Source organism: Pongo abelii, chromosome 7 (genome assembly GCF_028885655.2).
Source record: "Pongo abelii isolate AG06213 chromosome 7, NHGRI_mPonAbe1-v2.0_pri, whole genome shotgun sequence".
NCBI classification, from domain to species: domain Eukaryota; kingdom Metazoa; phylum Chordata; class Mammalia; order Primates; family Hominidae; genus Pongo; species Pongo abelii.
In genome coordinates this window covers 112,131,299-112,142,266 of record NC_071992.2, presented here as the reverse complement: position 1 = coordinate 112,142,266, position 10,968 = coordinate 112,131,299, and positions in this window count along the sequence as shown.

The following is a 10,968-nucleotide window of genomic DNA, read 5'->3' as shown; positions in this document are numbered from 1 at the left end:
CATATAGTTTCTGATGCTCTGGTAACAGGATGGAGGGGTTTACCTTCCACCAGGACTCACACTCTGAAGGGTTCCTTCCCTCCACCCAGGAGGCAGCATGTTCAGATGCGGAGTTCTGATGTGGACACATCTAACACCTAGACACCACAGGAAGGAATGGATAATTGGGGGGTCCTTGTGGAGCAGGAGATGCCTGAGCTGGAACTGATGAAGGGTTTTAGAGTAACTCAGGTGAGTTGTTTTGTCTTTCTTCAGGTACCTCATTTAAGGACACTTGGGCCCTTTATCAGGTTGTCATTTTCCAAAAAACTTTGCTAATACAAGAGATCTGAAAAGAAATCAAAGCTACACAATGCATTTCAAGAACACACAAACAGGCTGGGAGCAGCGGCTCATGCCTGTAACCCCAGCACTTTGGGAGGCTGAGACGGGCAGATCACCTGAGGTCAGGAGTTTGATACCAGCCTGGCCAACATGGCAAAACCCCATCTCTACTAAAAATAGAAAAATTAGCAGGGAGTGGTGGCACATGCCTGTAATCCCAACTACTCGGGAGGCTGAGGCAGGAGAATCACTTGAGATCTCGCCACTGCACTCCAGCCTGGGCGACAGAGCAGAATTACATTGGCCCACTTGAATAATTTAGGATAATCTCCCCATCTCAAGGTCCTTAACTGCATCACATCTGCACAGTCCCTTTTTCCATGTAGGTTAACATACTCGCAGGTTCAGACTCTGCCTGAAAAAAAAAAAAAAGACCATACAAACAAAAAAATAGATTCCCTTACACTTTAACACATTTTGGGTCAGTGTGCAGATTGAGATGATCTTTCTCAAAAGCAATTTGGCAGCAGATGCTGAGTCTTTAAAAAGACATACCATTTAACCCAATAAGTAATTTCACATCTCAGAACGTAAAAGGTGTATATAAAAATGCAGAGATTTATGTACAAGGATGTTTATGACAGCATTATTTATAGTAGCAAACATAGTTAAAGTTACTGTTCAAGCATAGTTAGAGTTACTGTTCCACCATGGGAGGATGGCTGGTGGAATATTATTCACCCTGTAAAAGTGATATTCTCAAAGGGTACTTAAGGATATGGACAAATGTGCATGCATTCTTGTTAACTGAATAAAAAAGCAGTTTCAAAACAAAATATACGATACCAGTATTACAAAAAACCACGTATGGGTTTGGGAAAAAAAAGACTAAGCAGTAATTTTCCATAAATTTTTAGAGGTTTGTGCCACAGATCTTTCGAAATCTATCCAGATTGAAACTCCATAGACTAAAAGGGTATTTCTGATTACTGAAATTAGAAATGATGTTAATCTTTTTATGTATGCTTTTTCACATTTTCCAAATTTTCAGTGATTTCTTTTTATAATCAGAATGTGTTCTTTTTTTAAAATTAATGGTATTGGAAAAATTAATTTGTGATATAAGAAGAAAATCAAGGAGAAAAAACACAAATATGGTACAATGTTGTTCTTAATCAGGAGTGTGTTTCTTAACCTGGAGTGGTTCTAATGTATGACACACACCCAGGCCCTCCCCTAGAAATTCTGATTCAGCATGTATATTAGTCTGTTTTCACGCTGCTGATAAAGACTTACTTGAGACTGGAAAATTTACAGAAGAAAGAGATTTATTGGATTTAAATTTCTGTGTGGCTGGGGCAGCCTCACAACCGTGGTGGAAAGTGAAAGGCTTGTCTCACATGGTGGCAGACAAGAGAAGGCAGCTCGTGCAGGGAGACTCACATATTTTTTAAACCATCAGATCTCATGAGACTTACTCACTATCACGAGAACAGCACAGGAAAGACCCCAGGATTCAATTACCTCCCACTGGGTCCCCCCAACAATACGTGGGAATTCAAGATGAGATTTGGGTGGGAACACAGCCAAACCATATCAGTATGCAAACAAACACAAAAAACATGAGAATCATCTGAATGCCTCAGCCAAGGATTACCAATATAGTATAACTCCAAACATGTACATGTTTCCAATATTTAAAATCAGACTCCAAACCTTCCTCAACTGGAATGCCCCATTTCTCTTCAGTTTTTTGTAACTAAGATATTTGATGATTCTTCAGTTTTTCTGCTTTTCATTTCTCCACCTCCTTCTTACTTCTTAATAGCATGCATCTTGCTGGAAAGCACTATCCTAACTTATATCTTGGAATTCTCTCATTCTTTAATATACATTTTGGATTGAATCTGTGTCAGAACCCTCACAAATAAGTTTGCCAGCATTGCGGGCTTTGCTACCATTTAAATGATTTTAAATACTTAACTATTGAAAAGTGGCTTTTATTGTCCCATTTTGGAAGACCTGGGAGCAGTTTGTTGACAGCAAGAAGAATAAGTCCTACACTGCCCTCCAGAGCAAGGGTCAAATCTTAATGCCTTTAATTAGGAAATTGACTCAGTAACTTGGTGATCAAAACTTGGTATAAAAGCAACACATCAGATGTCTTTCATCAGTGGGAGAGCTTCCTAGTGGAAAATTGGTTGAGAAGGCGAAGAACATGCTGAACCATTTGCTGCAACTCGCTTCTGGGGTTAGAGGGCACCTTATGTCTCTTACTTAAATATTTGCAGCACAAAGTGATCATGAATAGGTGGTCCAAAAAAAGAAATAGTCACTTTGGGGCTGGTCACTGGTTTGTTTCTCTTTTTTCTCCCTAAATTGCTTTTCTTTTCAACCGACATTGAAATTTTGATATAAGATTTTGTTAGCTAGCTAACTTGAATATTGAGTCCTAAATACATTGCTTAGCTGACTGACCCATATTTTAAGCCTTTAATTGTTGAGATTGTTATCTGAAGATCACGAAAAAGTAAGAAAAACTGATGTGCCAATGAACAACTGTTTCAAATTATAACTTGGTTGACTTAAAAAGCAAAATATCAACATTAGACCTTAACACTTCAACTTGGAACTCGGCTTTGGGGCTTGATTGAATTTATAATCTCAATTTCACAGCTCAATTGTTCTAGGAGAAAAGGCTCTGTGGACTTTGGTTGAGAGATTTAAGATAGGGATTTGAGAGTAGAGGGGTTGGTGAAGGCAGTTGTTTAAATATCTGAAGAAATTCTTTCATTTGGCAAACAAGTTTGTCTTTGAAGTTTAGGCATTGTGCCTGAGTTAAGCAAAAACAGAAATATAGTATTTTTACATTTCTTTCTGATAGTTTAGAAAATCTTTACATGAATCCTAACCTGAACTTATTTTTACTCTGGAATATTTACTGTCTTTCAACTGTGAAAATGCCAGCAGTAATTACAAATTGGAGCCATCTCTGCTGTGAGTTGACAGAGGTAGCCCAGTCTCATCATAATCCAGAGACACTTTGTGAAGTTTGGACACACTGGACATTTCAGGAGGAAGATATAGACAGACCCTGATATATGAAGAAATGGGATTGTCTGAGTAATTGAATTAAACAATCCTGGCTGAGTAATTCTGTATTTCAGGCAATGGAACATTGGGGATACAGTGGAATAAAGCAGATAAACTGTCTACCCTTGTGACACAGTGACAATAAATTAGCCTTTTGAGAACAAGGTGTGGGAGAGAAGAATTAATTAGACATTCTGTCTGTGTGAAGGTTGAGTAGAGGTGCTTAGCAGTGAGGATGAGCACTCTCTGGACTTGGTCCAGGATTGTGCAGTTTCTCTCTCTCTCTCTCAATCTCGTGTGTGTGTGTGTGTGTGTGTGTGTGTGTGTGTGTGCGTGCATAAATTTTTGGGTGCTGGTGAAGCCTCAAAGAATGATATCTGCTATGAACTGAATGTTTTTGTCCTGCCACCAACCCCTAAATGTATATGTTGAAACCCCTAATTCCCAATATAATGGTATTTGAAGTTTAGGTCTTTGGGAGAGAATTAGGTCATGTGCCCTCATGATGGAATTAGTGCCTTATACAAAGAGACAAAAGAGAGCTTGCATACTCTGTAGCTCCTGTTTGGCATGTGACATTTTGAAAAGGTGGTTGTCTACAAACCAGGAAGAACGTGCTCACTAGACACCAGATCTGTTGGCACCTTGATTTGGAACTCAGCCTCCAGAACAATGATAAATAAACATTTATTGTTTAAGCAGCCCAGCCTGTGGTATTTTGTTATAGCAGCCTGACCTAACTAATATGGCATCTAATAGATCTTTTTTTGGCTGTGTTATGATTATGAGGCTGGTAATTTTCTAGTCCTCAAACTGGATTCAAGCTACATGCCTTTGGTGGGTCACTGGATGGATATATACATATTATGTCCAGCATTTGCACCTCAATCTCATCCACATTTGACGGCACTATGCATTTTCCTTCTTTCTCATCAGGGTGAGCACCCATCCATGCCAATGCCATGTTAAGGCACTTATCAGGCCTCTCTGATTGGCTATTTGGCAGGCATGGTGGCAGCTATGGACCCTGTGCCTAGGTCAGCACAGTGAGACCTGTATTCTTGGCAGGACCCAGTCCAAGGAGCCAGTGCAGCTGCTGTTCTCTCCCTATGTGGTTCTCTCTGCTCTTCCAAGTAGCCTTCACTTGCTGCCCTCCAACCATGGGAATGGGGGTGGGCATGTTCCCCAGTCCACTTAGCCATTAGTCTCACACCTTTGCTTAGAGGACAGACTGGGTCTGGGGTTGGGGGGTAGTTAAGGGGCTCTGAATTCAGACTGTCTGGGTTCAAATCCCAGCTCTGCTCTTTATAAGCTGTGTGACCTTAGACTGGTTGCTTAGCCTCTCTGTGTCTCTGTCCCCTCATCTATAAAAATGGGGATTATGATAATATTACTTATTTCCTAAGATGATGATGATGATTATTATTATTATTGAGACAGAGTGTTGCTCTGTTACCCAGGCTGAAGTGCAGTGGTATGATCTCGACTCACTGCAACCTCCACCTCCTGGGTTCAAGCAATTCTCCTCCCTCAGCCAGCCGAATAGCTGGGACCACAGGCACCCACTGTCATGCCTGGCTAATTTTTGTATTTTTAGTAGAGACAGGGTTTCACCGTATTCTTCAGGCTGATCTCAAGCTCTCTACCTCAAGTGATCCTCCTGCCTTGATCTCCCAAAGTGCTGGGATTACAGGCGTGAGCCACAGCACCTGGTCTATTTCCTAAGTTTATTGTGATTAGGTAGGTAAGTGAGCAGAGCAGTGCGTGGCACTTACTAAGCACTTGATATGTGTTGCTTATTATGATTTCACAGGTTGTAACACACAACTAAACCCTGACCTTCAGATGTCCAGTACTGGAACAGGCTCCTTTTCACATTTAGACTTGTTCATTTCTACATGAAGTGACAGTGGCTGGAATAGAAAAGGAGCTTATTTTACTGATTTAGAGAAGAGCCGCCGCAGGGAAATGTGACTTGGGGCAACGCAAGGAAAGTGGGTCTGGGTCCCAAGAAGTCAGTATCAACTATTCTAGACCAACCAGCTGGTCTGACAAATGAAAAAGCCCTGCTTCTTCCCATTTCCCCTCAAAGTCTTGACCTTTCGGGAGCGTGACTACCTACAAGTAGCTGAGAGTGAGAGGAATAGGGGAAAGAGGCAAGGGTCTGTTTTGTTGCATATTAATAACTAGAGAACAGACCTTGGGGTATGTATGGACTGCACGTGTTCATTCTCTCCTAACATCCACCCTGCCTTCCCCACCCCTACCTAACCACTGGCACTGAACAGAACCATCAACAAAGGTTTACTTGTGTGTTGGATTTTTAAGGGGGAAAGTCCTAGATTCATACATTTGTAAAGAAAAAATTATCTGGCCCATATCTTTGCCTCCCGTTGTCAACAGCAGATCGGTGGCTTCCAAAGTTTCTCGACCACAGAAAGCTGAGCTTCCCAGCTCTAACTTTCTGTGTAAGGTGAGACTGACCTCAGAGTTTTGTATTTATCATTGGATTTTGCCAAACAAACCAGCTTAACGAAAAACATGGAATTGAGAACATCTTCACAGGGCCAAAACCTGAGCAGTAATGAGAACAGAAACTTAGAAACTTGGCGTCTGGGTCCCCATTTGTTTCTAAAATACTTTTCTTGTCCTCTCCCTCTCTTCCCCCTGGCGTGTTTAAACATTTGAATAAAGATTTCATTCAAAGGGAACTGATTGGCTCTCCTGCAAGTGGGGTGGAAGATGCGTCATTGAGCGTCAGCAGAAGGCAGGAAGGTGGTATTGCTGGCACTATTTATGTCAGGGGATTGACTTTCTCTTTTGGCTGGTGTTTTGTTATTACAGTTTGTTTAAAACTGGAATCCTTAGAGTCCCTTTCTGAATAGCACCATCAGCATCTTTCTCAGCAGCAAAGATGTTTCTTTCCATACCTCACATCTTCCCTTAAAAAACCAGACCATGTCAGTTGGCTTGTTTTGGTCTTCTGGACAGTGGGGTTTTCAGACTTTTTGAAGTCTTAGAAACTTTATCAAAAAAAATAGGAACCTTGATTAAGAGATATGTTTCAAAGATATAAGGCAAACGTTAATAAAGTGCAAAGTACAGTTCTTTGTAGACAATATTCTGTGTTAAAAGGGATCTTATAAAAGAGAACAATAAAATATTAGGGTGGTAAGGATACAGGTTTAGGGATTGTAATAAAATTCTGTTCAACCCAACAAAACTTTGTTGCAATTATACTGTTATGCTCTTCCCTAGCTAATGGTAACTGAACCATGTCAAGGGCAGAAAGGTAAAAAAGAATTGTGGAAATGATAGAGAGAGAGGAAACAAGTATGGCTTTGGAGTTGTAAATTTTAGGAGGTGGTGGGATGGTGATGTCTTTAATTGAAAAACAAGAAAATAGGTTTGGGGATAGAAAATTGTGGTTCTATACTGGATGTATTGATTTTAAGTGCCTGCATGACATCCGTCATCCAACCATAAACTCCATGAAGACACCAAGACTCTCATGTATTTTTGTATCTGGAGTACTTACTATCCGATAAATGTCTGATAAATGGTTGAATTAATGAATTAATGGCTCCATGTGGAAATGGCCACCATACAGTCAGGAAAGTAAATCTGGTGCTCCAGAGAAGACCTGGATTATTAATTTGGGAAAATCCACAGAGAAATGATCGTTGACTCTGGGAGTAGATACATTGAAGAGTGAGTGTTGAGTGAGAAGAGAAGGGTACTCAAAACAGATTTGGGGTATTGCTTATGTTTCACTAGTGTCAGCCTCCAGGAAACCCCCATGTCTTCTATACAACCAGGGACCCTGTTGGCCCATCATAATTGCCAGAATGGTTTGAGTAAAAGTCTGAGGATTCGAAATGAATGAGAAGCATATGATCCCTCCCACAAACTACGTCCATTGGGAGGTATGTTACAATAGAAAAAGCAAGCCTCAGAGGAATTATGCCACACATATTTATTAGCAACAAAAGACATTCATCCAGTCTTTTCTTGTAAGTTTGGTGAAGTCCTAGATTGCCCGCAATACTTTGCATGACATTTTCTTGAGGCAGATGAACTAGCAATGCAGCCAGCTTCTCTTCTAGGCTAATGGGATAAATCCTGCTTGAAGTAGAGACACACAGGACCAAATGGAGCCCTAAGCTTATGGGGCCGTGTGGTCTAAAATCAAGACCCAATATTGTGTGCTGCCTTGGATATTATAAAATCCATAGGGTCTCAAATGGCCTAACTACCAGTTCTCCTCCCTCTGTTCTTTTGGATAAGGTCCCCCAGTCAAACAAAGCTCCTTATCATGGAAACCACAAACAGTTTCTGCTTATCTCTGAGTAGCTAGTTTTATTCCCTGCCAGCCTGTGGAATTATTCAGACAAGCCTATTGCATCCTCCTGCAGGAACTAGGGGGGCATCTCACCCTCTTGATACTACAAGCCTGCCTCCCACAGCCCCTGGTTGTTCACTGCATTCCCAAGTATAACCTCTGTGCAGCCCTGCATGGCATGCAGTGTCTCCTCCCAGGCTGTGAGTATATGTGACTAATAAACTGCTGTCAATCTCATCTGTCCAGCTGTGTGTTCAGCTGTCCTCACGACCTCAGAGCAGAATCTCTTTCTCACCAACAGGGTGCATAGGAGGTGATTAAAACAGGACCTTTTGAAGGAATTAGGTTCTTAGCATCACCAAATGTAATAACCTGTTCATGTAAGGAGCCTGCGCAGCATTTCTAGCCAATTCCTATATATTTAGCACTACTCCTTTCCCCAGTGAGGACATTTGTATAACAGTTTTGTTGTTGTTGTTTGAGATGAGGCCTCCTATGTTGCTCAGGCTGGCCTTGAGCTCCTGGGCTCAAGTGATCTTCCTGCCTTAGCCTCCCATATAGCTGAGGCTATAGGTATGTACATCATGCCAGGCTCTTGTAACATTCCTTATTAAAAATTTTTATTGATTTATTTTTATTTTTAATGGGAGTCTCGCTGTGTTGCCCAGGTTGGAGTGCAATGTGTGATCTTGGCTCACTGCAAGCTCTGCCTCCCGGGTTCAAGCAATTCTCCTGCTTCAGCCTCCCAAGTAGCTGGGATCACAGGCGTTTGCCACCACACCTAGCTAATTTTTGTATTTTTAGTAGAGACAGGGTTCACCATATTGGCCAGCCTGGTCTTGAACTCCTGACCTCAGGTGATCTGCCCGCCTCGGCCTCCCAAAGTGTTGGGATTACAGGCATGAGCTACCGTGCCTGGCTTTTAGTTTACAGACCTGAGTGCAGCATCAAAGCCCTTGTGGTAGCTGCTTCCAGAGTGTATATGCCTAATTAGGGTTTTCCAAATGCTAACTGTGCTTCTGATAGGTTACTCCTAGGATATAACATATACATATATTTCACTCTATGCTGAGGTATTTTAAATCAAATTACAGACAGTGTTAGTTCTTGTTTCCTTTAATGTTGAAATCAGTTGGCTTGAGCTTCTTTTTCTTATAAGGTGGATATCTACTATACATTTTTCTAGGTCTCTTGGGATTTAATGATGTGTTTACCTCTTACCTCTCTTCTAGTCAACTGCTATCTCTGAATTTGCAATCTCTTGTGTGCATTCTCCCTTTCTCAAACCCTTGCCCCTTCAGGACATTACCTTGGTTCCTTTACTCCCCAAATTACCAATGACTGTGAGTAGCGAACTTTACTGAAGATGCAGGGCAAGGAGTGGCCTTTCACCTAAATGGAATACTAGAAGGGTTGCCAGATTTAGCCAATGAAAATATGACTCTCAATTATCTTTGAATTTCATGTAAACAAGTAATTACGTCCCAGATATTTGCATGGCATCCTGTATTTTATCTGGCACTTTTTTTTTTTTTTTTTTTTTTTTTTGAGATGGAGCCTCGCTCTGTCTCCCAGGCTGCTGGAGTACAGTGACGCTATCTCGGCTCACTACAAGCTCTGCCTCCTGGGTTCATGCCATTCTCCTGCCTCAGCCTCCAGAGTAGCTGGGACTACAGGCGCCCATCCCCACGCCCAGCTAATTTTTTGTATTTTTAGTAGAGACGGGTTTTCACCGTGTTAACCAGGGTGGTCTGGATCTGCTGACCTCATGATCCACCGGCCTCGGCCTCTCAAAGTGCTGGGATTACAGGCATGAGCCACCACGCCCGGCCTTATCTGGCAACATTAAATACTAACCCCCAAATAATAAACCCTAAATAGACATCTCCATTCTTACTCCACCAACTAGAAATCACTCCTGATCTCCTTTCCTGACATTTAACAACCAAAGAGCAGTCATAGTTATGAGAGATAAGCTGTGGACTGAAAGCCTGAAGTGTGGTAAAGGGTGTGCAATGCTGAAAGGAAGGGATAAGAGAAGTTGTAAAGAAGCCATAAGGGCCAGGCATAGTGGCTAATGCCTGTAATCCCAGCACTTAGGGAGGCTGAGGTGAGAGGGTCTCTTGAATCCAGGAGTTTGAGACCAGCCTGAGCAACAATAGTGGGACCCCATCTCTACCAAACTTTTTTTTTTTTTAATTAGCCAGGTGTGATGGCATGTGCCTGTGGTTCCAACTACTCCATAGCCAAGGTAGGAGGTTCACTTGAGTCTGGGAGGTCGGGGCTACATTGCACCACTGCACTCTAGCCTGGGCAACAGAGCGAGACCCTGTTTCTAAGAAAGAAAAAATAAGAGGCCATAAGCCTGAGCTTTGTGACCGTTGTAAAAGCAATGCCATTGAATGTTGGGAGGAAGGATGATTTTAAGAGACTGAAACAAAATTAAGAGAGACTGTTGAAGTTTGTTAGTGAAGGGAAGAAGAGCGTGGATACCAACCTGAAGGGGATAGAATGATGGAGGATTTTTTTCATTGCATAGAGTTATATGCATAGTTAGCTGAGGAGAAAGAGCCGCTGCAGATAAAGATGGCAGAGAAATGAACTATGGATGAAGGATTCAAGGACTGGGGAGTCCTTTCTTTTGGCTGCTGTTCTGATGGAGAAGTAGTGTTATGGACTGAATTGTGGTTCCCCCAAATGTATATGTTGAATCCGAGCCCCCAGCATCTCAGAATGTGACAGGATTTGGAGACAGGGTCTTTAAAGAAGTAATTAAAGTAGAATGATGTCATCTGGGTAGGTCCTAATCCAATCCGACTAGTGTCGTTGTAAGAAGAGGAGACAAGGACATAGACACACACATACAGAAGACGATGTGAAAACACAGGAGAAGACAGCCATCTACAACCCAAGGAGAGAGGCCTTAGGAGGAACCAACACTGTTGCCACCTTGATCTTGGATTTCCAGCCTCCAGCACTATGAGGACATTTCTGTGTTTAAGGCCCCCGTCTGTGGTACTTTGTTATGGCAGCCCTGGCAAACTAATACCAATAGTATTTGTAGTCATTGCCCACACAGGCTTTGGGGTCAGACAGTGTGGGTTTGAATCCTGACTGGGCTTCTTTCTGGCTATGTGATCTTGGGTGACTAAATCTGGAAGCCACAGGTTCCTCCTCTGGAAAATGGGCCTGCCCTCCATTTAGTATTG